The following is a 22,189-nucleotide window of genomic DNA, read 5'->3' as shown; positions in this document are numbered from 1 at the left end:
AGATGTAGTTTCCTTCCTTATCTCTTTTAATTAGATCTATTTTTGCCTTTGCTTTGTCTGAGATAAGGATTGCTACCCCTGATTTTTTTACTATAGCTGATGCATAATATATACTGCTCCAGCCTTTTACCTTTATTCTGTTTGTATCCCTCTGCTTCAAATGTGTTTCCTGTAAACAGCATATTGTAGAATTCTGTTTTTTAATCCAGTCTGCAATTCACTTCCATTTTATGGGATAGTTCATCCCATTCACATTCACAGTTAAAATTATTAACTGTTTATTTCCCTCCATATTCTTTCTCCCTTTGTACTCTTTTTTCCCCTTCTTTCCCCCTATTCCACTTGACCAATGTTTTGCTTCTGGCCACTGCCTCCCTCAATCTGCCCTCTCTTTTATCAGCTGCTCTTCTTTTTCTTGCCCCCTTTCCCCCACTTGTGCCCTCCCTTCTATCAATATCACCCTTACCCCCCCATCCCCTTTTGTTTCCTTACAGAGAAAGCTAAGTTTCTTTATAAAAATGGGAGTGTATTTTATTCCCTCCCTGAACCAAGTCTAATGAGAGTAAGGTTACAACAATGCCCACCCCTCCCTTCTTTCCCTCTGTTGTAATGGGTTCTTTTTGTGCCTCTTCCTATGATATAATTAACCGCATTCCACCTCTCCCTTCCTCTCCTCCCCCTAGTCTTCTTTTACTCTGTCCCTTACATTTCTTTATAGCATCACATCAAAGTTGATTTCATAACAATACCTTTACAGAGATACAGATCTCAAGAGTTAAAAGTATTATCCTCCCTCATATGGACTCAAGCAGTTTAACATCATTGAACAACCCTTTTCTCCCCCTTGTTTACCTCTTTATATTTCTTTAGAGCCTTGTATTTGGAGATCAAATTTTGTGTTCATTTCTGGACTTTTTTCTCAGGAAGCTTTGGACATCCCCTAGTTCATTGAATGTCCATCTTTTCCTCTGAAAGAGAATGGACAGTTTTTCTGAGTAGTTGATCCTGGGTTGTAATCCAAGCTCCTTTGCCTTCCTGTATATCATATTCCAAGCACTGTGATCCTTTAATGTTGAAGCTGCCAGGTCCTGAGCAATCCTCACTGTGGCTCCATGGTATTTAAATGGTTTCTTTCTGGCTGCTTGGAGTATTTTCTCCTTCACCTGATAATTCTGGAGTTTGGCTACTATATTCCTTGAAGTATTCCTTTTGGGGTCTCTTTCAGGAGGTGTTCAGTAGATTCTTTTAATGATGATTTTATCCTCTGATTCTACAATTTCAGGGGAGTTCTCTATAATAATTTCCTGGAAGATGGTGTCTAGACTCTTTTTTTGATCATGGCTATCAGGTTGTCCAATTATTTTCAGATGATCTCTCCTGGACCGATTTTCCAGGTCAGTTGTTTTTCCAATGAGGTATTTCACATTTTCTTCTACTTTTTCAGTCTTTTGATTCTCCTTGTCAGATTCTTGTTGTCTCATGGAGTTATCTGCTTCCATATGATCAATTTTAATTTTTAAGGCCTTATTTCCCACAGTAAGCTTTTGCACTTCTTTTTCTGTTTGGCTAATTTTTTCTCTCATTTGGCCAATTGTATTTTTTAAGGAAATGTTTTCCTCAGTCATTTTTTGTGCCTCTTTTTGTAGTGTAACTCTAATTTCTCTGATTTCTTTTTCCATTATTTTCTTCTACCTCTCTTATTTGGTTTTTAAAAGCCTTTTTGAGGTCTTCAGAAAGGGCTTTTTGGTCTTGAGACAAGATCATCTTCCCTCTTTAGTCTTCACTTGTGGGCGTTTTGACTAACTCATCTGTGTTTGAATTTTGGTCTTCCCTTTCACCATAGAAGTTGTCAATGGTAAGGGTCCTTTTTTTTTTTTTTTTTTTAGTTAGGCGATGGGGGTTAAGTGACTTGCCTAGGGTCACACAGCTAGTAAGTGTTAAGTGTCTGAGGCTGGATTTGAATACAGGTACTCCTGACTCCAGTGCTGGTGCTGTATCCACTGCGTCACCTAGCTGCCCCTCATTTTTTGTTTCTTGCTCATGTTGTAGTCTATTTTCAAACTTATCAAGTTGAATTCTGCTATTGGGGAACAGGGTTCAGGATTGCAAGCTTATTTCTGCTCTCAGCTGCCCCACTCTTGGCTCCCTCACTCTCAGCTGTGTCGAGTTGCAACAGTTTTGAGCTGCCCACTGAGCCAAGCTGCCAGCTGGGACACTGAGTTACCCTCCCCTTTTACCCCAGTTGAGACAGACCTCTTCTGAAGTCTTCTAAATTATTCCACTTAGCAGGATATTTTTCTCTCTTTTTGTAGGTTCTATAGTTCCAGAATCTGTTTAGAGGCTTGATTTATTGTTGTTTTTGAGGTTAATAGGGGAAAGCTCAGGAAAGTTCCTAGCTTCTCTCCACCATCTTGGCTCCACCCCCAGAAGTCTCCACACTCATAAAAGACAAACAAATCTATTCCATCTTCAAGAGTCTATTTTGTTTCTGACCATTATTTCCCTTATTCTGTACTTGCTATTATCCACCCCTATATTTCTTAATCCCTTTCCTTTCTACTTCCTTGTTGAATAAGATAAATCTCTATACCCAACTGTGTTTGCATATTCTTTTACCTTTAAACCGGTTCAGATTAGAATACCAGCTATTCATTTAATAATTTTCCTTAGAATTTCTCACTCACCTTTACCTTTTTATTTACTCTTTTTAGTCCTATGTGTGAATGTATAATACTCTATTTAGCTCTGCTTCAAGTGTTGCCTACTTTCTACTGCTTTCTCTGTTGCATAAACTATTTTTTGATTCCCCCATTTATGTACAATGATTTCCCACATTTTTCTCCCTTAGTCCAGTTCATTTCTTTTCTTCAGCATTCCATTTTTATTTTGAAATCATCTAAACAATAAATCACACACCGACTCTCTAATTACACTCATTCTGGGGGCCTTCAAGTTTTCAGTGTTTTTAAAGGGTTGTGATGATTCAGAAAGATGTCTATTTACTGCATTCCTGCTCTGAGATCACCAATTTCATGACCAAGTTTGGGGTCTGTTGGGTTATATGTATTTGAGTTTGAGTGGTCTGTTGCTGGACGTAGTTACTATTAATCTGCTGGGAATTTCTAAGGGTTCAGAATGACTGAACTTCTGACTCACCTTTAGTTATGGTATCCTGCCTTGGTTTTTCTACTGCAGACTTATGTTCTGGGATAACGGTTAGAAAAGTGACACATCCAACTTTTTGGAATTTGATTTGTGTTCAGTAATCACCTGGGGCCCTGAACTTAGGCTAGTGTACTCCTCTTCACCCTGCCTCTGTGATCTTGAATTGGGTAGTTCATGACACAGATACCAAATGCCACATATTACTGATACCATTGCTTGTTAAGGGGTTTTCTGGGATCACTCTCTACCCTGATTCTTCCTGCCTTGATGCTCTTTATCAGTTCCCTTTCTATCCTAGGCATTGGAATGCTCTTGGTCCTGCTACTGCTGTGGTCATCACACTTACTCCTGGATAGTCCCTATCCAGTGTTCAAAGACCTCTTTGTCTTTCAAATTTACACTGAGGTTAAAAAATTACCTTTTGTGATTTTTTATTCTCTTTTCCAATCATAATTAATTCTGATGTATGTTCTAGGTTATTATGGAGGGGGTATCTTGGGAGAGCTAAGCAAAAATGTTTCCTCTTTCTCCACCATCTTGGACTCTGCCTTCTCAAGCATTGACCTTATATTGCATTTCGAAGTGATTGTACTGATTCACAACTCCACCAACAATTCAATTGTGTGTCGATCTTCTAATAACTTATTCAAAATTGAAACCAACCAACACTGACAACCTCTTCTGTAATCTTTGCCATGATCAAATGAAGATTATCAATGATTTTAGGTTCTTTAAATTTTCTCTTGGCTTTTAGTAACTCTTCATATGTTCTATTTTATCTAATTTGGGCTTACAGATGAAGTTATATTTTTCAACATTGACCCATGCGGGCCAGTAATAAATTGTTGCTTGATCTGTAATTGACAGTACCATGGACATAAAGCAGTATAATGCCCTGGCTTATAATTGGTGATCTGTTTCCAATTTAGTTACACTACAGTAAAGGTACATAAGGAAAGAATTCATATCTTCAGCTCATTTTGTGCACACTTTAGTTGTATTGGAGCTATCCCAAGAAGTAGTATATTGCTATTTCTTACTTGTTTCACTGCATCTTCCTCTTCTACAAGCTCTATCAAATCATTTTCTATGACATTTCAAATAGGGTGAACCTGTAGCCCTTTATTATCCTACTACTTGGTTTAATAGGAGCCATTTGCTGAAACTAACTGAGGTGCTAATCACATCAGATGTCAATTTTCCAATCTTTCAGGGTTCTTTTATAGCTAATGTAGCAGATTTCACAGCAAAGTTATCAATGTACATCACCCTGGCTCGTGTTTATCAAATATGCCTTCCTACCACAAACCCACCCAATGATATTTATGGTGGGTTGAGTGAGAATTTGTTGCTAGTTTTATTAATAATTTTCTTGTAATGAGTTGTAAAACCCTAAAACTCTTGGATGTAACCATATTAACACATATTAGGCCACATAGTAGAGATAAAAAAGCAACTGATGAAAAATATAATATAATAGATGACTCTATTATATCAAAGCCACACTTCAATGGCTTGGAAATTTTGTTGTACAATATTTGAAATATCATTTTTAATAAATGTACCTCTGTAAGTGCCATTTCTTTGACTTTATTTCTACTAGAAAGTTCCTCATTATCAAATATATAACAGCCTTGATGAATCATGAAATTCAGTCATAAGATTGTGTGTGTTGGGGAGAAGAATTCATAGCAAGATCTAAGTAACTCTCTTTAATAGCTTTCACTTGTCTATAAAACCACTTCCATTACAGTAAAGTTACCTTTATGTGGAATTGTGTTAATTTGAAGATTGCAGAACACTGAGATGAGTGCTTTGGGGGGGGGGGGAGGAGAAACACAGCCAATACAACAGCAACAGCAGCAGAAGCAGCAGTAACACAACAACAATAGTCTCTCTTCTAAGTAGCAAAGGGAAAATGGTTAGTTATTCCAAAGAAATAAGGTATTCTGAACAAATTATTAAAGAATACAAAAATTATGATAGGGCTCCATAGACATATTTAACACATGAAACATATTTACTGGGTCAGCAAGTATTGTGATATGGGCTTGTGTCACACTCATCCTGATTTATCTGTATTATTCCCCTACAGGTTACAAAGCTTTATTTTTGTAAGTTCTCCATGGTTACTTGTTGCCATTAATTGCTTTGTAAGAAAATAGTGCCATATATTTGAAGGAGAAGGGAATTTAGAATCTAGTTTGCCCCATCCTGTAAGTCTACAGTCAAGGAAACTGAGGAAAAGAGATATTAAATGACTTTTCTGTGTTACATAGCTAGTAAATGTTTGAAATAGGATTTGAAACAAAGTCTTTCTGAATCCAATTCATTGTCCAAATCACTGTTGCCTCATGGCCTGGGTTCCTTGGGAACAATCTTCACTTGGGGGAAAGGGAAAGAGCTTTCCCTTTTTTTTCTGAGCCTACACTGTTACAGAACATCCAGTCTCTGCTTAAAGTCTTATAGTGATGGAGTACCTGCTACTTCCCCAGGTAGTAGATTCTTTTACACACCTTATAGACCTCTACTTCTAAGGAAATTTTTGGTATTTCTTTTTGTCAAGAATGCCTGAAAGTCTTCTCTTTCATTGAATTCCCATTTTTCCCCTGAAGGATTATAATCAGTTTTAGTGGATAGGTTATTCTTGGTTGTAATCCCAGTTTCTTTGCCCTCCAAAATATCATATTCCAAGCCCTTGTATTCTTCAATGCAGAAGCCACTATATGATGTGTTATCTTGACTGTGGCTCCACAATACTTGAATTGTTTCTTTCTGGCTGTTTGCACTATTTTCTCCTTGATTTGAGAGCTCTGGAATTGGCTATAATATTCCATTAAGTTTTCATTTTGGGATCTCTTTCAGGGGGTGATTGTTGGATTCGTTCAATTTCTATTTTCCTTCTGTTTCTAGAATATCAGAGCAATTTTCCCAGACAATTTCTTGGAAGATGATGCCTGGGCTCTTATTTTTTTTTATCATGGCTTTCAGTTGGTCCAATAATTTTCAAATTATCTCTCCTGGATCTATTTTCTAGGTCAGCTGTTTTCCCAAGAAGATATTTTACACTGTTATCTATTTTTTCATTCATTTGCATTTGCTTTATTGTGTCTTGATTTCTCATAAATTTATTAGCTTCTATTTGCTCAATCCCAATTCTTTTTTTTTTGTTTTTTTGTTTTTAGTGAGGCAATTGGGGTTAAGTGACTTGCCCAGGGTCACACAGCTAGTAAGTGTTAAGTGTCTGAGGCCGGATTTGAACTCAGGTCCTCCTGACTCCAGGGCCGGTGCTCTATCCACTGCGCCACCTAGCTGCCCCTCAATCCCAATTCTTAAGCAGTTATATTCTTCTGAAAGCTTTTGTATGTCCTTTTCCATTTGGATTTTTTTTCATGACCCTCCTGCATCACTCTCAATTCTCTTTCCATTTTTCCCTCTACCTCTCTTACCTTATTTTCAAAGTCCTTTTTGAGAGCTTCTATGGCCTGAGACCAATTCGTATTTTTCTTGGAAGCTTTGGAGGTAGGAGCTTTCACTTTTTTCTCTTCTTCTGAGGGTGTATTTTGATCTTCCTTGTCAGCAAAGAAAGTTTCTAGGGTCAGCATCTTTTTCTGTCTGTTAATTTTGCCAGCCTATTTCTTGATTTTTAACTCCTTCTTAAAGTGGAGCACTGCTTCCAAAGCACACTGTCTCAAACTTCAGGGGGTCCCAGGTGCTACTATTTGAGGAAAGGCAGGTTCACCATTCTCCTGTTCTGTTCTATGGTCTGCAAGCAACCACATGTCTATTTTCCCTCTGACCTGGAAGAGAATTCAGTTTCACCAAGGCTGCAGTCTCTAGCATGCCTGCAGTCCTCCCCAACCTGGACCACTAGCCAAGACTGCGACCTGTATCTGAGCCTGGGAAAACAACAGGGTCCTGCCTCAGTGCCAGCAGAGACCCTTGTAAGACCTGTCTGGGGCTGGATTTGAGCAGTGTGGCTGTGCTCCATCCCCCACCAACAGACCTTTCCTGCTAACCCTCCAAGCTGTCTTTGTGTGGAAAATCTTCTCATCCTGTCCTTTTATGGGTTCTGCTACTCCAGGAATTGTACTATGGCATTATCTGGAGGTATTCAGGGGGATTTTGGGGAGTGCTCTGAGAAGGCACTCTCCTTTTTCTACCATCTTGGCTCTGCACCTCCCCCTGCCCCCCATAATCACCTGGATGAGTTTCTAATGGAGGTTGGATTTCACAAGTGTCTGGAGAATATAAATCCTGTTTGAATCATCTTTCCTAACTAAAGTCAATTACTTTTCTCAATCAATCAGTTCTTCCTCTCATACTATCAAAGTGATAATTCTCACTGATCAGTGTTTACTAAGGTAGATGAAGGTGTATTTTGGAGCCTAAGTGAAGTGCTGAAAAGGAGGGCTTTGGACAGCCACAAGGTAGCATGAAGGCAATGGATATGTGGTTGGCAGTGGGGAGAGAGGTCAGGATGTAGAAAGGGAGGTGAAAAGGATCAATGGTTAACTTTACTTCCTTTTTACTTTTACTAAAAACTTCCCTGAAGATCATGTTTTTCTTCCTGTGCACTGATACATTGTCTATACTCTGAGATTCCCATAATACCTTGAGAGAGATACTTTTTTTTAAATTTTAAATTTTTAATTTTTTTGCAGGACAATGAGGGTTAAGTGACTTGCCTAGGGTCACACAGCTAGTAAGTGTCAAGTGTCTGAGGCCACATTTGAACTCAGGTTCTCCTGAATCTAAGGCCGGTGCTCTATCCACTGCACTACCTAGCTGCCTCTGAGAGAGATACTTTTTAAAAAAAATAATTATCATTGTTTTAGGTACATCTTAGGCTCATCCTCCAACCTGACACCGAGATGAATTGAAGTTTGGCCTCTTGCATGTCTTTTACATATATAAAAATAAAACTTTATGTAAGAATTCATAACTTTCACTTAAAATTATTTTAATAAAATTCAGAGTACAGTTTTTAGATTCATTAAGTACATATCTACTTTGTCTATTACAACAATTAAATTCCATAAGTACAGAAACAATTGCATGTTTTGAAATGCACAGACATTCCAAAAATATCTTTTAGGGACAAAGAGAAGAACAAAGTCCAAAGATATATATGTAGAAAGTTGTAGGTGGAAGTACGACCTAAATTTGCTCAAAGATGTAAATCATTTCTATTTTTGAAAGCTGCATAATGCTTTAAAACATGGATACTGAATAACCTCCCTAAAATAAATTCCCTTTAATCTTGTGATCTTTTTTGGCTTCTTCCCATAAAAGTTGCCCATGGTTTATTTTATTCATTTGTAAATCACATGGAGACCTCTGAGAAAAGTGCTATAGTATAGCTGCAACTATTTAAGGATTACTATTAAAAATGAGTTTCCTTAGGGGCACAGCCAAGATGGTGGAGGAGAGGCTTTGACTCCTTCAAGCTCCCAATAAATCCATCCACTCACTCCCAAATAATATCATTTAAAAAACCCCAGAGCAACCTAACTCACATAAGAACAAAGTGAGATTACTTTCTAGCCAAAGACAGCAACTGGGATCACCAGCTGATCAGGCTGAGAAAGGAGCTCAGACTGTAGTCCAGACCCAGGCTGGAACAGATCACACTTCCAGGGCCTCAGGGTCTTCAGTGCCAGTGGCTTCTTCTGAGCCTTGGCTTGTGGACCAGGGAAGGGGTTCGGCAGTTGGCCTCGGTGAAGTGTCTGCAGTTTCTGTTAGAGTTGGGGCAAAACTCCCTGGTTCTGAACCAGTAGGCCAAATTGCATGGTGGTGGCCCAGTGGGGGACTGGCACAGGCATACCAAGCTTCCAACCATAGAAGATCAGATTTCAATTAGACATTGCTTCTGGGTTAAGATGAGTAGGCAAAGAAAGCAGCAGATTATAGAAAGCTTTTCTGGGGGGATAAAATAGAGCAGAATACATCCTCAGAAGAAGATCATAACAAAGTCAAAGGCTCCAACATTCAAAGTTTCCAAGAAAAATATGAATTGGTCTCAGGCCATGGGAGTGCTCAAAAGGGACTTTGAAGAGAAAGTAGGAGAGATAGAAGGATGATTGAGATAGGTGGAGGAAAGAATGGAAAGAGAAATGAGAGTGTTGCAGGAGAGTCATGAGAAAATTCAACAGCTTGAAAAGCTAAATGGGAAAGAAGATACAAAAACTCTCTGAAGAAAATAATTGCCTAAGAATTAGTATTGAACAAAAGGAAGCTAGAGACTGTATGAGAAATCAAGACATAGTAAAGCAAATCAAATTGAATAAAAATAAAAAATAGAGGACAATACAAAATGTCTCCTTGGAAAAACAGCTGACCTGGAAAACAGATACTGGAGAGATAATTTGAAAATCATTGGATTACCTGAAAACCATGACCAAAATAAGAGCTTAGACAGCATCTTCCAAGAAACTATCAAGGAAAATTGCCCTGATATTCTTTTTGTTTGTTTGTTTTGTTGTTAGTAAGGCAATTTGGGTTAAGTGACCTGGCCAGGGTCACACAGCTAGTAAGTGTTAAGTGTCTGAAGCAAGATTTAAACTCAGGTACTCCTGACTCCAGGGCCAGTGCTCTATCCACTGCGCCACCTAGCTGCCCCAAAATTGCCCTGATATTCTACAAGCAGAAGGTAAAATAGAAATTGGAAGAGTCCACCAATCACCTCCAGAAAGAGATCCCAAAAGGAAAACTTCCATGAATATTATAGTCAAATTCTAGAGCTCCCAGGTCAAGGAGAAAATATTGCAAGCAGCTAGAAAAAAGGAATTGAAATACTGTGGAACTATGGTAAGGATAAAACAAGATCTGTCAGCTTCTATATTAAAGGACCAGAGGGCATGAAATATGATATTCTGGAGGGCAAAGGAACTGGGACTACAGCACAATAGCATGTACCCTGCAAAACTGGGTATAATCTTTCAGGGAGGAAATGGGATATCAATGAAAAAGGTGACTTTCAGACATTTGTGATGAAAAGACCTGAACTGAATAGAAAATTTAACTTTCAAATACAAGACCCTAGAGAAGCATAAAAAGGTAAACAGGAAAAATAAATCATGGGGGATATTAAAAGATTAAATTTTTTACATTTCTACATAGGAAGATAGTACTTCTAACTCATAAGATCTTTCTCAGTATTAGGGCACCTGAAAGGACTACCAGATTATGGTAAGCCTTTCATTCTCTTTGTGCATGAACAAAGGGGGGTGGCTTCGGGAGTTCTGACTCAATCACGGTTCCTCATTTATGAGAGAGGGAACCCATTTTACTGGAGCTAGCAACCATATCTTGTGCTCCAGATGGGGCTGTCTCCCTACAAGTGGAGGTGGGAATAACTAGGTAAGTAACAAGACAAGATCTTTTCATGGGGTGCAGGACGAAGACAAAACAGACCTTTTCAGAAAGACATCTCTCCTTACCCCATGGAGTTTTATACCAGTACATTGTTAACCTAGCAAAGGCAACTTAGAAGAACAAGAACTTGGTTTTCATAAGAATTTGCATTGATGGAGAAATGAAATATACTTCTCCAAGAAGATACTTGGATTCTCTAAGAAATTCATATATAAATATAATAAAATTAGTTTATACAGTCTTCTACCAATTATGAATCTATATTTACTAATATATACAGCATTAGAAACCCCTGCCACTTTGGCATGACTCCCCTTTTGAAGAATATGTTGACAAATTAAAGAAATTTGGAAAGTGGGGAGGAAATGATGACTTACTTTTAGCCTCCCCTAATGCTGAAATTAAGGGAAAGTTTAAGTAGGGGAGATTTATGATCTAATATCCAATTTTAAATTTCACAGTTTAGACAGAGGGCACAAATGTGAATTGAATAGGAAGGGATGGTACCTGTAAAGCATATATTTTTTATTTATCCTTGTGTTTTGTGGGGAAGGCAGGGTGGGGTGGCTTATATATGGGGCCAGATATGGGCTCAGGTTCTCCTGTGTCCAGGGTTGGTACTTTGTCCACTGTGTCACCTAGTTAACCCATGATGACATCTTCAAAATAAAGTTAAAGGCTAAGAGGAATGCACTGGAAGAAAGAGAAGGGAGAGGAGGTGGACTGGGTAAAAGTAGTTCACATAAAAGGAAAGAGAAAAAACTTATGGAGTGGAGGGGAAGATGGGGAAGGAAGGGCAAGTGAGTGAAGCTTATTCTCATCAGAATTGGCTCAAAGAGGGAATAACATACACATTCATGTGGGTATAGTAATATATTGTGCCCTGAGGGAAAGTGAGAGGGGAAGGAGATGGGGAAGGAGAGGTGAAGGAAGGGAAGACAGATTGGACAAGGAGGCAGTCAAAAGCAAAACACTTTTGAGGAGGGATAGGGTGAAGGAAGACAGAAAATAGAATAAATATTAAGGGGAAGGACTAAGATGCAGGGATAATACAGTTAGCAATAGTAACTGCAAAAAATGATGAGCAGAATGATATCAAGGACATATGAAAAATGCAAAACATCAACAGAGGAAGAACTGATGGTATTTGAGTACAGATTAAAGTATAATTTTATTTGTTAGTTCCTCTTTCTAAATCTATTTTGCCTATTTTCTTTCATAGTCTGACTAATGAAAAGATGTTTTGCATAACTGCACATGTATGACATATCAAATTGCTTGACTTCATAGGGGTGGACAAGGAGGGAAGGATGAAGAAGATTTAGAACACAAAGTTTTACAAAATCAATGTGAAAAGTAATGATGAGCAGGAGGAGTTCAGAGAAACCTGGAAGGACTTACATGAACTGATGTTGACTGAGAAGAGCAGAACCGGAACATTATACACAGTAACAACAACATTGTGTGATGAACAATGGTGATAGAGTTGGCTCCTTTTAGCAATTCAAAGGTCCAAAACAATTTCAAAGAACTTCATGATTGAAAATGTTCTCAACATCCAGAAAAAATAACTGTGGTTTATGAATGTAGATTGAACCATAACTGTTTCTAACTTTCTGTTGTTTTTTCCCCCTTATTTTTGAGTTTCTTCCCTTGTGCTCTGACTCTGCTTTCACAATATGACTAATGCTGAAATATGTTTGAATATAACCTATATTAGATTGATTTCTGTCTTTGGGAAGATGGAGAGAAAGAAGGGTAGGAGAAAAAATTGGAACTAAAAATCCCATGAAAACAAATGTTGAAAACTATCCTTATATCTAACTGGAAAATAATAAAATACTGAACTATCAAAAAAAAAACATTAACAAAAATAGTTTCCTCATGATCCATTGGGGAAAAATAGACTATGAGAAAATACTGCAGGTTTTCATCCTGGAGTTAAAGGGATTTATTTGCTATGTGTTGTATTGCATTTAGGTTGAAATTTACTTTTCTATCAATCAATTTCCATTATTTTCTTTTTAAATCTTCCAGATATATTGTGATTTTGAGACATTCATGACCATTAAAAAAAAAAAAAAGGTCTTTTGCTTTTTTTTTTTTTCCAGTGAGGCAATTGGGGTTAAGTGACTTGCCCAGGGTCACACAGCTAGTAAGTGTTAAGTGTCTGCAGCCGGATTTGAACTCAGGTCGTCCTGACTCCAGGGCTAGTGCTCTATCCACTGTGCCACCTAGATGCCCCAGGTCTTTTGCTTTTACATCATCTTCATTTCTAAATATATCCTCGCTTCTCCACCAACCAAGCTAGCCCATTCATAACAATAATAACAACAAAAATTAAAGGGAGGAAAAACATCAGCAAAACTTAGCAGCACATGAATTGTCTGATTTTATATACAGTGTTCCACACCCATAGTCCCCCTCAACACCACCACCACCAACAAAATGAGTAACTAAATTTTCTTATCTTTATGGATAACTTCCATAATTATAATTATATAACTTTCAGCTTTAAAGTATTTTTGACATATTTTTGTTTTTATAGCCCCCAAATTTCTCCCCATAATTCTCTCCTTTCCAGTCTTAGGTAATCATACCACATTACAAACAATATTTTTTCTAAAAAATAAATGTAAAGGAAAAGAGCATGAAGAGAAAAAAAATCAGTACAACCAATCAATACATCCAAAATGTATAACAATATACAGCATATTTTATCCATGATCATCCCAGCTCTGCAAAAGAATACTGTCCTGATGTCTTCTCATACCTCTTCCTGCACTCATGCTTGTTGTTCTGTGTAATTTTGTAGCAACATTCATTTCCAAGTGTTTTGTAAATATTCTTTACATTTACATTATTATAGTCAATGGTCATTATATATGTTGTTTTCTTGCTTCTGATTTCTTTCACTTTTCATTTAGTTATATAAAATATTTCCATGTTTCTTTGTATTCATCAGAATTGTCCCTTCTCACATCACAATAAAAATACATTACAGTTGTGTAATATTGAGCCACTACTCAGTTGATGAACATCTATATTGTTTCCAGTTCTTTATTTCCCAAATTTGCTGGTATGAATATTTTTGTATATATGAGGACTTTCTTCTTATCACTGATCTTCTTGGTCATATTCCTTATAGTAGAAATTATGGGTCAAAGGATATGGATATTTTAGTCAATTTTTTTTGCATAATTCCACACTGGTTTAAAAAATTTGGCACTGATTCATAACAACCGCCAATGAACTCATGTGCCTATGTTTCTGGAACACCTCCAACATTTTTTCTATTCATCTTTTGTCATGTTTACCAATTTGCTGTGTGTGCAATGAAACCTCAGCATTGTATTTATTTGTTTCTCTTATTAGTAGTGATATGGAGCAGTCTGTTATAAGGTTGTTCATTGTTTACAATTCTTTTAATAATGTTTTTTTCCTTATTCTACATACATTAATTTTGTTTGAGCAGAATCTTTTTTAGTTTCATGTAATTGATGTTATTTTATTTTTTTATAATTGTCTTTATCCCTTGTTTAATTAAGAATACATCCCTTATGTAGTACTTTACTTTATTTGTTTTGTGCTTCCCATTTAAATTGTCATAGTTTGGCCAGTTTTTTAAATGATTTTACTGCTCTGACCAATTTGATAAGATTTCCCTGGTCATTTACTTGGAAACTGTTGATTTCATAAAGAACTAATTTCACCCAGGCCAGGATGATTGAGGAACAAGTCAGCCTGGAAATGGACTGTGAAAAAGAAAGAAAATATTAGGAAATATAATCTCTTGAATTCTACCCTTTCCATATATAGACCCATCAGATTCAAGAGTCTTACCTTCCCTGGGTCAGTGAATTTTCCAGATAACAGTTTTTTCTAGTCTTCAAATTTATTTTTGAGTTTTCATTAGTTCATTAGCTTCTTCCTGGTGAGATTGACCTCCATTTTACCCTTTTTGTGCTCAGGGAATTAATTCCCTCATTCATTCACCCACTCAAGAAGCATTTTCTGAATCCCTACTAAAGTGAACTAAATGTCTTTTTTTTCTTTTAGATGTCTAATGTAACTCTCAACCCTCTAACCTCACATTTGTCTAAGCCATTTGTCTTTGTTACCTAACCTTTCTAAAGTTTAGTTTTCTCATCTGTAAAATGTGGGTTGATTTTTCTCATTGAATGATATGATCAGTGGGTCCTTTCCAGCTCTAACCCTATTCAACAATAAGCTCCATGAAGGGAGGTATTATATCTCTAAACTTTGTCTTTCTCTTGAGAACTAGAAAAATGCTCTAAACATAGTAAGCACATAATATTTTCCATTAAATATATCATATTATGAACTATGTCATAGAATCCTAGAACTATTGAATCACAGAATTTAACAGTTGGAAGGAACCTTACCAGACTGCTACTCTAACCTGTAAATGAAAGAGTCTCCACTATAACAAATTGTACAAATTGTCCAATTGATCTGCATGAAGACATCTAAGAAGAGGGGACTCAACCAAGGCAATGCATTCTACTTATGCATGATTCTAGTTTCCAAGAAGGGTTTTCCTTACATCAAGCTTCCATTTTGAATTTTTGTAACTTCTACTTACTTCTGTTTGTCCTCTTGACCAAACAGGGCAATTTTAATCTGTTATTTTTATGACAGATCTTCAAATTCAATAAATAAGTATGTTACATACATCTTGGATACTCCCCCACCCCCATCCCATCCTTCTCTGAACTTCTCTACTCCTGGCTAAGCATACCTAATTCTTTAAACTAGTCCTCATATGAGTCATATGACTCAAGATCATTCAACAGTCTGATTGCCCCACTCTGTGCACTTATCAAAGCCCTTCTCTTTAACCATGGCATCTAAAATTGAACACAATTATACAGATCAGGTCTGATTAGGGTAAGGTATAATGAGGCTATCATCTGCTTATTCCTAGAAGCTAAGCCTTTCAATGCAGCTTAATTGCTTCTCTTTTGCCTATTACATCACACTGATAACTCATTTTGAGCTTCCACTCCACTAAAATCCCCAAGCAATTTTCAAAATAAATGATATGTATCCATACTTAACTCATCTTGTAATTATGAGCAAGTTATTTGTTTACAAGTATAAGACTTTTATATTGATCACTAATGATTTGGCAAAATGCTTTAGATTCTCAAAATCCTTTTAGATTTTGACTATATTCCTTGTCATCAACTACCATCCCACCCTAGAGAAAATTGTGTCCGCAGGCCCAATTCCCCCAATTGTGCAATCACTTGCCTGGACTATCTCCTTCATCACAACCTAGATTCTTCACTTCATTTTGTTTCTCTCTGGACTTCTTCTCCTCTTCTTAGCCACCTTTCTGCCTCTCATATATTCTTTTACTTTCTCTCCCTACTGTCCAGATCTTCTTTATGGGTTGTCTTTTCCTGTTTGAATGTGAGTTCCTACTGGGAGGGAATTGTCTTGTTTATATTTACAACCCCAACATTTATCACAGTGCCTGGAACTTAGTAAATGATCTATCACAGTTTATATAAATCATATGATCCATGCTTTTATTCAAGTTACTGATAAAAATTTTAAACAACACAAGGTCAAGATCTAATCTTGGAGCTCTCCACTGTTGACTTCTTGATATTAGACCACTCACAACTCCTCTGTGAGTCTGACCATCAAACAACTTGGGAATACAGCTAATTCTAGTCTTCTTTAATCCATATTGCTCTATCTTTTCCACAAGAATAGTCTGAAATACCTTGTAAATAATTTAGCTAAAATTTAGTAGATTATATCAGGACAGCTAGAGCTCAGTTGGTAAAGTTCTGGGTCTAAAGTCAGGAAGATTCATCTTTGTGAGTTCAAAGATAGCCTCCAACCCTAGCTGTGTGACCCTGGGCAAGTCACTTAACCCTGTTTGTCTCAGTTTCCTCATCTGTAAAATAAGTCGGAGAAGGAAATGTCAGAGCACTCTCATATCTTTGCCAAGAAAACCCCAAATGAGGTCATAAAGAATCAGACATTATTGAAAAAATTGAATAAAAACAAGAAATAGACCATATCAATGGAATTTATCCCATCTTTGTGTATAATAATTTTGCCAAAGGAAATGAGGTTCGGTTTCATGGACTGTTCTGGATGAAAGCATCCTGACTGTAAACTTTGCTCCACTTTCTAGCTATTCACTATCTCTGTCTCTCTGTCTCTCTCTGTCTCTCTGCCTATCTCATTTCATCATGATGTCTTCATTCTGCCTATCATACTTATCTCTCCTCTGACAACCTTGAACTAAACCCCTTGATTACTTGGCTTTTATAGGTGAGTTTTTGCTACTGCAAAGTAATGTTCCTTTTCCCTTTCTGGACATTGCCTTACCATGCATATGTTGTCAACTCACATAAGAAGGCAGATGCTATCTTGCTTTTATTTTTATTCCTAGTGCTTATCTTTGTAACAAGTACATGATAAATATATATTTCCTATCCCCCCGTCTCTCTGTCTCTGTCTCTCTCTTTCTCTCCCTTCCTCCTTCCCTCCCTCTCTCTCCTCAAGATTTGTCCAGGAATGGAAGTATGCAAACCCTATTCTCTTCCCTTTTTGGAAAACTGGGGCAACATTTTTCCTTCTCAAGTCTTTTGATATCTCTTACACTTTTTATGATCTTTCATATATCACCTATAGTAGTTTACCAATCACATTTGTCAGGCCTCTCAGTACATAAGGATGTAGTTCATCTGGGCCAGGTTATTTGAATTCATCAAGGACAGTTAGATGCCCTTTTCCTGTCTCCTTATTTATCTTGGGAATCAACTCCCTATTAGTCATTTTTGGTCTCTCATTTTCAGTGCAAAGGTCATTCTCTTTGCGGAAGAAAATAGAAACAAAATAAGAATGAATATGTTTTTCCTTCTTTTCTGTTGTCAGCTATCAAAATTCTGTTCACACCAAAGAAATCTCATATCCTTTCTCTGAGCCTTCTTTTTTCTCCCAATGTAGACAAAAAAAAGTTTTTGCTTGTCTTAGTTTATGGCTATACTAAATAGAAATCTAAAACTAAACCAAACAAATCTTCTGTTGGTTACTTTTTCTTTTTTCTTTTAAATTCTAAGTTGGCTTGTGAATTTCATCTGTATCTGTATCAGTCTCCTCAGACAAATATCATTTCTCCTCCTCACTGGAAATGTTTCCTTTTGTGTCTCACCCAACTTTCCTATGTGATTCCCACAAATATCTTGTTAGCTCTGCAAAGGTATTTTAACTGCTTTCATTTCCCAATATTAACTTTTCTCTACCACAGAAAGCAGTAAACACATTTTCATCCATTTCTCCATCAAGGGACAACAGACTATCATGGAAAAAGGCCTAGGCTAAGCATCCATAAATAAGAATGTGGCCATGAGAACTTATATCCTCTTCCTTTCTGGACCTAAGTATTTCTCATCTGCAAAAGGAAGAGGCTGAAAAAGATTCTTCAAGGTCCCTACCATTCCCCAATGACATAGCCTTTAATAGCATTTCAGTTGGAATTCTTTTTTAAATGGCTTCGAGAGTTCAATAAAAAAGACATCAGTGTCTTTCTGTCTTAAGAGTCTCTATCAAGCTTCTTCCCTCTTAGACCCTGATACCTGCAAATTGTTTCATTTATTGGTCTTTAGTGGGAAACTAAGTACTGGCACATTTTCTTCCTCCTCATTCTGTATATTTCTTGATTATCAAATCAAATATAAAAGCATAAACAAATAAAAAGCCCAGTAATTATTTCTAGAATTTCTCAGGTTATATCTGAATTTTAACTGAACAGATACCCTACTTCCTCTTTCTCTACTCAAATGCTAGAAAATATCCATAAGTAGAGTTCTTTTTATCTCTTTTTCTTGTTTCTTAGATTTCAGATTTCTAGTGAAATTTTCTTGCAAGCATCCAGACATAGTGGTAAGACATTTAATCTAGATTCAAGGGATTTGGGTTTGAATATTTGTTATTCTATTTATTGCTTGTATGACCTAGGAGAATACACTCCATTTGTCTGGGCCCCATTATCCTCCTCTGTAAAATATGAAAATTGCAGTACAACTGGGATTCTTTTTTTTTTTTTTGGGTGAGGAGATTTAGGTTAAGTGACTTGCCCAGGGTCACACAGTTAGTAAGTGTCAAGTGTCTTAATCAGGATTTCAACTCAGGTCTTCCTGACTCCAGGGCTGGTGCTCTATCCACTGCTCCACCTAGCTGCCCCTGGGATTCTTAACCTTAACTTTTGAGAGTCTACTGAAGTTTATATACTCTTTTCCAGAGAAATGTATATTAATGAATAAAACTAAATACATAAGATTACAAAAGAAAGTGATGGCATTTAAATAGGTATGAAAAATATTTTTTAAAAGATCACAGAGGGGCAGCTCAGTGGCACAGTGGATAAAACACTGGCCTTGGATTCAGGAGGACCTGAGTTCAAATCTGGTCTCTGACACTTGACACTTACTAGCTATGTGACCTTGGGCAAGTCACTTAACCCTCATTGCCTGGCCAAAAAAACCCAAACAAAAACAAAAACAAAAAGATCACAGGACCCCAGGTAAAGATAGACTAGATGACTAGATTATCTAAAAGTTCCTATTAATTCAAACCCTACAATTATGAATTAGTCATCAATCAAAAAAAATTTGTTAAAAAGGACCTATGATGTACCAGGCTCTATGCTAGGATATATATATATATATATATATATATATATATATATATTTGGCTGGACAATGAGGGTTAAGTGACTTGCCCAAGGTCACACAGCTAGTAAGTGCCAGAGACTGGATTTGAACTCAGGTCCTCCTGAATCCAGGGCTGTTGCTTTGTCCACTGCACCACCTAGCTGCCCCCCTAGGCAATAGATATATAAATATAAAAGCAGCAATCTCTATTTTCTGGGTGCTTACATTCTAATGATATGTAAGATCTTATTTTGTTGTGATTAAACTCATAACTCCTCCATTCATTTCTTCTTTTATATTTTTCTTCATTCAAAACTTTACTAGCTATCAAAACTAATTACATTCTTTTCTTTTCTTTTTTTTTTTTTTTTGGTAGGGCAATGAGGGGTAAGTGACTTCCTCAGAGTCACAGAGCTAGTGAGTATCAAGTGTCTGAGGCCAGATTTGAACTCAGGTCATCCTGAATCCAGGGTTGGTTCTTTATCCACTGTACCACCTAGCTGCCTCAATACCAATTGTCTTTTAAGAATTTTGCTTTATTTTCTCCATTGGTCTTGATTTCATTGTTAAAGTAGTATCTAACCATTAAATGACATTTTGAAACTAAAGGAGAGTTTCTTGTTGGTAGATCATCCTTGCTGTATTTTTAAGTTTGTCCTGTCCTAGGCTGAATTAGCTTAGTCTCAATGTTCCTCTGCCAATATTCCCTTCCACAAAATTAATTTCTACCATTAACACCACATAATCACAAAATGTATTAGTTTCCACCTTGTTCCATAACCTGTTTTTCTTGTATACCAATCCAGTTAATTCCATTAGCCTGTTTCCATTTATAATCTGTGTGCATAATGCCCCAAATTTACACAATAAGCATTTTCTTTACTGTTTCTCTGTGCAGATCCTAGAATGTCCCTTTGTATATCACTTTCTGATTTATCCACACACTAGCCTCTTTTCTTGATATGTAATTAAAGTCTTCATATCACTCATTTATTTTGCTTTAAAAATGAATTTTAAAAGACCTTTTTCATTTGTCTTTGGAAGAATGTCTATATTCTCTAAGCTAATATTCTCTGTTTTCTCTATATTCATTAACATGTAACATTCTCAGATTATTGATAAAGGATTTACTTTTTTCTAATACAAATCAAATTAGAGTATTCCTTCAATTCTTGGAGACTAACTAGAATAACTTTGGAGAGGCTCATTCACATCAATTCCATAAGCAATTATTAATGCCCTATTATGTGCTAGCAGATAGGGCTCTAAAAACAAAACATGGAAAATATTGTGCTTAATTTGCTTACATTCTACTGGAAGGAAATAAATTATACACAAATGAAAATTATTGAGTATATACAAAAATACACAGTAATTTGGGTGTTTTACAAAACATAGGATGGAAAGTCCTTATTTTGGAAATAGAGCTTGAAGTGGGACTTGAAGGGAAATAAAGATTCCAAGACATAGGAGGGAAGAAGGGACAAATGTTAAGAAAGGCATAGAGGCAGGAGACTGAATGTCACATGGCAAATAGCAAGTAAGATAATTTGATTGAAATGTAAAGTATATGGAAAAGGGTAATGTGAAATTAGTACAGAAAGATTATTTGGAATCAGTTTGTGAAGGGTTTTAGATGACAAAGTAATTGGTGTTGTTTACTAGAATCAATAGGGAGCTTCTATATTAGATTATGATGGGATGGATAATGTAAAACTTGAGAGAAATAAGAAAGTTCATAGGAAGGGAGAGTTTAGGGGAAAAGACAATGAGTTCCATGATAGATATGCTGGGTAGAAAATGCTTATGGCAACAGCTAACTGCAGTTGTCTAACAGACAATTAGTTATGTGGGACTAGAACTTAGGAGAAACATAATGCCTAGATATACAGATTTGGGAACTATCTGGAAGCAACAGGTGGAGGAGTGGATAGAATGCTGGCCCTAGGGTCAAGAAGATCTGAGTTTGAATCTGATGTTTTATACTTACTAGTTATGTGACCTTGGGCAAGTCACTTAACCTCTGTCTTAGTTTTCTCAATGTATGATAATATCTGACTGGTATGATTTTTGAGAAGATCAAATGCCATAATTTTTTAAAAGCACTTAGCACAAGTCCTGGTGCTTAGTATGTCCTATTTAATTATATCCCTCCCTCTTTTAATATGCATAGAAATGATATCTGAACCTATGGGAGCTGATGAGATCACCAAAAGTGAGTATAGAGAAAAAAAGAGGAAAAATCTTCAGACAGTGCCTTGGGATACACAGGACATTGAGGTTTGGATCAGCTCAGTGATTGTTTTAGTCACAGTAAATGTCAAAGACCAGAAGTCTATCAATTTGTAGAGGACCTGTGAATCTGCTTTTGGGAGATACCGACAAAATTATAGGTCTTTGAAGGGTTAATGATTTTTTTTTTGGTGGGGCAATAAGGATTAAGTGACTTGCCCAAGGTCACACAGCTAATAAGTGTCAAGTGTCTGAGGCTGGATTTGAACTCAGGTCCTCCTGAATCTAGGGCCAGTGCTTTATCCACTGTGCTACCTAGCTGCCCCCAGGGTTAATAATTCTTAATTCCCTTGTGATTCTTTCTTGATCAATTAAAGGATCCCCAAATCTAGTCTTTTCATGTGTTAAGTATTTCCAGCATTATATAGAGCATTCCAAAAATCTTAGTACAGTTTTAAGTTATTAAACCTGAAAGCATTAAAACTTTTGCAATAACCCACGTTATGTGCATAAGACGCTTCTAGAATTGAGAAACATCTTTAGGATTATTTAGCTCAATCACCTAATTTTTCAAAGAAGGAATCTGCAGCATTGAGCAGTAAAGCATCTTGACCTAAGGTTCCAGCAGTAATTAGTGACAGAGCTCACATTGGAACTCAAATACTTTGACTTCCAGGAGAGGAGTTTTTCTACTATACTATGCTACCTTTACT

The sequence above is a fragment of the Dromiciops gliroides genome, chromosome 4 (genome assembly GCF_019393635.1).
Source record: "Dromiciops gliroides isolate mDroGli1 chromosome 4, mDroGli1.pri, whole genome shotgun sequence".
NCBI classification, from domain to species: domain Eukaryota; kingdom Metazoa; phylum Chordata; class Mammalia; order Microbiotheria; family Microbiotheriidae; genus Dromiciops; species Dromiciops gliroides.
The sequence above is the reverse complement of the archived record's forward strand: the minus strand, read 5'-3'. Positions refer to the sequence as shown.